This window comes from Canis aureus, chromosome 28 (genome assembly GCF_053574225.1).
Source record: "Canis aureus isolate CA01 chromosome 28, VMU_Caureus_v.1.0, whole genome shotgun sequence".
Lineage (NCBI taxonomy): Eukaryota > Metazoa > Chordata > Mammalia > Carnivora > Canidae > Canis > Canis aureus.
Window position 1 is genome coordinate 13,322,334 of NC_135638.1, and position 5,973 is coordinate 13,328,306.

Here is a 5,973-nt window from a genome sequence, read left to right on the forward strand (position 1 = left end):
ACTTGAGATTTCATATTAATCATTTGGATTTATAATTCCTAGTGTTAAGCTCATATACTTCAATAAACATATTCTGTTTTCCACTGAGCTAATATTTCTTAGGAGACAATCATAATATTTACTTGAAATATTTATTTTCATTTATTTAGAGGAGAGAGAATATGTCTCCCTACTTTAAGAACACAGAGGCAGGGATCCCTGGGTGGCGCAGCGGTTTGGCGCCTGCCTTTGGCCCAGGGCGTGATCCTGGAGACCCGGGATCGAATCCCACGTCGGGCTCCCTGCATGGAGCCTGCTTCTCCCTCTGCCTCTCTCTCTCTCTCTCTCTCTCTCTGCCTCTCATGAATAAATAAAATCTTAAAAAAAAAAGAAAGAAAAAAAAGAACACAGAGGCAGCATGAGTTTCTGCTTTCTTCTCCAGTCTTTTAACTTTTTTTTTTTTTTAATTTTTATTTATTTATGATAGTCACACACAGATAGAGAGAGAGAGAGGCAGAGACACAGGCAGAGGGAGAAGCAGGCTCCATGCACCGGGAGCCCGACGTGGGATTCGATCCCGGGTCTCCAGGATCGCGCCCTGGGCCAAAGGCAGGCGCCAAACCGCTGCGCCACCCAGGGATCCCCTTCTCCAGTCTTTTAACACTTGGCTACTTGTTTAAAAAAATATATAGCAGATGAGTGCTCCATTTGGCAGCACATATACTATCACTGGGATGATACAGAGACGATTAGCATGGCCCCTGCCCAAGGATGACACCCAAAAAATGTAGCAGTTGAGAAAATGGGGGTGCTTAGAGGCTTAGTGTTTTTCTCTGGGACACATACTTATTAATGGCTAAGCTGAGTCTAGACTCAAGGTTTTGCAACTTCCTCTCTCTTAAAACTTATAATTTATTAGTGGAGACAAAAATGTGAGGTGAATACCAGGAAGTAGTAATGATAACCCGAGCAGGGCCTGGAAGGCTGAGTAAGTTTTGCAGGATCCCACCAGAGGGGATCACCAGAGCAATGACCCAAAGGGCAGAGTACCCAGAAGCAACAACCCAGAACTCATCTAGAAACTGGATAGCATTGTGTTAAGTAAAGTAAGCCAGCACAGAAAGACAAGAACTGCATGATCTCACTTATATGTGGAATCTAAAATAGTCAAATTCATGGAAGCAGATGGTAGAATGGCTGTTGCCAGGGGCGAAAGAAAGGAGGAGATATTGGTCAAAGAGTACCAAGTTCCAGTTATGTAAGATGAAAGAGTACTGGAGATCTAATGTACAGCATAGTGACCATAGTTAATAGTACTGTATTATACACTTGAAATTTGCTAAGATGGTAGATCTTAAATTAAATCACCACCCCCTCATCACACACACAGAATAGTTACTATGTAGAGGTGATGGTAATTATTTAGCTTGATTGTGGCAATCTTTTTACAATGCCTACAGAAGTAGGAGGAGCACCTGGCTGGCATGGGACTCTTGATCTCAAGGTTGTGAGTTCAAGCCCCATGTCGAGTATAGAACTTCCTTGAAAAAAAATCAAGCTGCACACCTTAAATATCTTTAATTTTTATATGTCAATGATATTTCAATAAAGTTTTAAAAAGAAAGAAATTACATAGCAGGTATAGCTGGAGCAGAGGGTATGTGCCGGGAGCAGGAAGGAAAAACAAAGTAAAGAAAGGGGGTAGAGATCACAGAGTTGTCCTTTTTTAGGCTCCATGCTGCTCCAGGGACCCACATGGAACCCAATGCAGGGCTTGAACTCATGAGACTCTGAGGTCAAGACTTGAGATGATATCAAGAGTCTGATGCTTAAGCAACTGAGCCACCCAGGCACCCTAAAAAATGGAATTATTTTTTTTCCATGTGATAGGAAGCTTCAAACACATCCTTCTCAGGGCATGAGCTACAGGAGCAGATCTCAGAGGATAGGAGAAAACTAACTATATATACTTTATAGCACTTGAAGCATTTATCATTATTTATTACTTTTTAGAGAGAAAAAATGCAAACAAAAATTAGGCATTAAAACCAATACAATAAAGAAAGATTTATCTGAGGAGGCAACCCCACAAAGGAAAAAGGAAAAATCCTGTTTATCAGTGATAGCAAACTTCAGCCAAAAGGTTCGTATTTTTTCATATTAAAAAGGTTGCCCTGGAAGTCTTACAGGGAAGCAATTTCAGTCTGAGACTCTCTAGGCTGTTTCTTCTTTTGTATAAAGGCACAGTTGAGGAAGAAGCAAATTAGCTCAAGGAGAAACATCTCTGAGACCTGAAACAATATGATTTGATAATTCCCTATTAGGCTCCAGAGAGAGGAAGAGAGAGAGACTCTATGACGCCATAAAACCTCATTTATAAATAATAAAGACAAAAACACCTGTTAGAACAGTCAGTGGGGGAGAACGAGTTTAGAGGAGATAATGAACCCATCCACCAGGAAAGTCACATTTCTTGCATTTTTGTGTATATAGTCAATGAGCAAGCCAGCTGAGAAGGCTTTCCCCAAAGTGAATGGGAAGGTTCTGGGTCCAGGATGCTTATGATGAGACACTGTACCACAAATCTAGTTGATTCTAGAGATTGTGTGATTTTTTTCATCTATGTGTAACAGACTGGATTTTAATTATGTCTGAGTTCTCATGATGATTCTGTGACAAAAGATCTCAAGACAAAGTGAAATAAGCCACCTCTCCACAGAACTATTGCAAAAATAATATAACTCAACTTTTCTCTCTGGATTTAACAGCATAAAGATGACCCTTCTGTATTGAAGAATTAGTTCAATTGATGCCAGTCTTCAACTAAGTAAGATATTTTACTTTAAAAACCAGCTAGCACTCATTTTGGGTTTTTTTTTCCCCCCTATAGCATTTGCTGTCTTTTAAATGAGTTCAGCAGGCTGCCAGCCTGTTCCTATGTTAATTCTCCCAAGCATTTGAGATATTGCCAGAGCATGTACTAATATTATGAAATCATTAAGTAACAGATTTTCTTTTTTTCTTTTTTTTTTTTTTTAAGTAACAGATTTTCAGTAATTAATTCCTGAGAAGGAAGGAAGGAAAGAAGGAAAGAAGGAAGGAAGGAAGGAAGGAAGGAAGGAAGGAAGGGAAGAAGGAAGGAAAGAAGGAAGGAAAGAAGGAAGGAAAAAATGGAATGAAAGAGAAAGAATGAACAAACCAACCACAAATCCTACAGAATGCTTTGTGTTCTAATTTTTTTGTTTGTTTCTTCATTTATTTTCCCATCCTGGTAACATTTGTTAAGAAAGTGGTAATACATTTTAAAGGCTATTATGTCTTAATATCATCTTATAATAATAACTCTTCATAAAGGCTTCCATTTCAATTTAGGAATTTAAAGGTCAGATCAATATCCAAAGCAGCAAAATTGACAGAAGTGCCTTTCAAAAGAACCAGGAACTACTTCTTTAGTGCAGGGGCTTAAGTCTTCTGAGCACATCGGCCAGGGATAAAAAGCAATGACAGAAATTAGTATTGACTTTCTCCGCATTTTGTAGAAGATGCAGAAATGATAAAAAGTCAGCAATTATTTTAGTTTCATGGTTAAATTTTCTGTGGTCTGTTTGTTAAGTAGATCATAGTGATTCTTTCCTTCAGCACCCAGTCAAAGCAAGAAGCAGAGGAAATACTTTTAAAATGCTTGTTTGAAGAATATATTGAAAAGAAGCAACTAGTGGAGAAATAAATGGGACCAGATACAGCCTATAATGTTAGCTATAGCTGTCCTGATGGCCAGGTTGATGAGTTTCCTCATTAGATTTTACCCCCCAAATTGATATCTTGCCCATCAAACTATGGGAAACTGAAAGTGTAGGAAATAAGTAATGAGAGTAAAGTTTGCTTTTGTCTTGTTTTACTTTTAAATGTAAGGAGTCAGATAGCCATGCTTAAATACTGACTGGCTCTTTTGAATGCACAAATAAGACAATATTATATTTAAATGTTAATTTCATCTTCTGAACTCTGTCATTTTTATGAATAATTCTATCCCCTTATTTTTAGGAGTTTAGGGATCTGCTCCAAGATTTACATTCATAACTTTTCCCATTTATCAATAATTTACATCATTGTAAATTATTTATATCTCTTTGTGAGAATCTGACCAAATCTTATATTGATAAGCAACTATTATTCAATAATGCCAAAAACTGACATTTTTCCCCCAAGAGGTTTGTAATTAATTTCATGAGTGTTTCCAGCTCACTTCCCTGAATCTCAGGAACCTCATCCATAGAATACAAGGATTTGGATGGATAATTTTGAAGGATAATTCTCTTCCTAAAATACCTATCTTTATTACACTTACATATTTTAAATGGATTATTTTTCTTTTCTTTAACTTGGTGGCCTACTTTAACTGGCACCTGAAGCAAGATTTCCTTTCAACCTTTATGACGTCTCACTATCAAATTTCCTATAATTATATTCCCACTTTCATTTCATTTCTTTTTGATATATATAATTGATATGTAACATTATATTAGTCTTGGATGTACAACATAGTAATTTGATATGTGTATATATTGCAAAGTGATCACCATAGTACATTGTTAATTAATATCTGCCACCATACATACTTTTTTTTCCTGTGATGAGAACTTTTAAGATCTAGTCTCTTAACAACTTTAAAACATACTATACAGGATTACTAGCTATCTTCCCACATTTTAAATAACACTATCTATTTCCATCTCTTTGGCCATAGAGGATATGTCCTTTTAATGATCTGTAAGTTGGCCCAACCATTGATGAATTTTAATTATCCAAAGTGTGTCTCTCGTTCTCTCTCTCCTCCACTGAGCCAAGGCTTTTTCACTGGGTTCTAACATCTACCAAAAAAGAAACATCTATGCTTCAGAAGGTCCAGAGGACAGTAGCCAAAGTATTAATAGTGATGTAGAGATGACTGTCATATAAACTAGACAACAAAGTTTGGGAATCAGTGTGGAAGGATGATTTGCGAGTAGTTAGATTTGGTAATTTGTTTAAAAATAAATAACTAAAGTTGATAATCAGAGGAAGAACACTCAAGCACAACCGTTCAAAAATAATAGTGTGATACTGAGAGCGAACCTCATTACACGGAGTTAATGCTATTTAGTGCCCTCCTATCTCATTTCCATTTCCACAGCCAGAGCCCTCAGGGATCTTTAAGTTACTTCTTAACCAATATGAAGTCAGTTAGATGACACTGAAGCTTAAATGTAGGGAAATTAGGAGGAAGAATTATATTACACAACACAGACTAATACTTTACTTCCAAAATGTGGCAATGACAAATACTGTAATGTGCCCCAGTATTTGTCCTCCCTTTATTTCATGATTGCTGGGATAAATTACCAAAAATGGACACCTCCGTCTTTTTGCTGGGCAAATGGTTTAGGATATTAAAACTGCATTTCCCAGCCTCCCTTGTTTGGGGTGGCCATATGCTTATGATTATGTTTTGATCAATGATATATAAGTGGAAGTTTCCTTTGACAGCTTCTCTAATACTCCTTATAATGAGCTTGGGCACACCTGTTGCTATGCTTCATCCCTTCCTCCTTGCTGCTTCCTGGAACCCAGATGTGATGTCCAAACCTACTGATAAGGGCACACACAGCAAAGGTAACCTGGTGAGCTGGGATAAGGCTGAGTCCCTGATCAGTGGGCACACCATGGATCAACCTGTATTGCACACCTCTGAACTTTACATGAAAGAAATTAAGCCATTGGTATTCCAGGATCCTAACATGTAGTGAAATCTAATCTCAACAAATATGGGTGGAAAATCAATTTTATAAAAGGCTTATATAAAGCTGGTGTGACAGATCCAAAACAGAGCTCTGAAGGTAACTAGAAAGATTTCTAAGTTGTTCCTAATCTTCATGGTTGAGAGCCAGAAGCTCCATTGTCATCCCACAAACCATCCCTGTGGTCTTAACCGGGGGCATAATCCTTTCTGGATGA

General features: G+C 37.6%; 1 non-coding gene across 1 annotated transcript; it reads left to right on the top strand.

Moving 5' to 3' along the window:
• Positions 1 to 678: 678 nt before the first annotated feature.
• On the top strand, positions 679 to 785 carry LOC144300708 (U6 spliceosomal RNA). Its single transcript, XR_013367512.1, has one exon. It is a non-coding gene; the product is annotated as a U6 spliceosomal RNA (small nuclear RNA).
• The last annotated feature ends 5,188 nt before the right edge of the window (positions 786 to 5,973 follow it).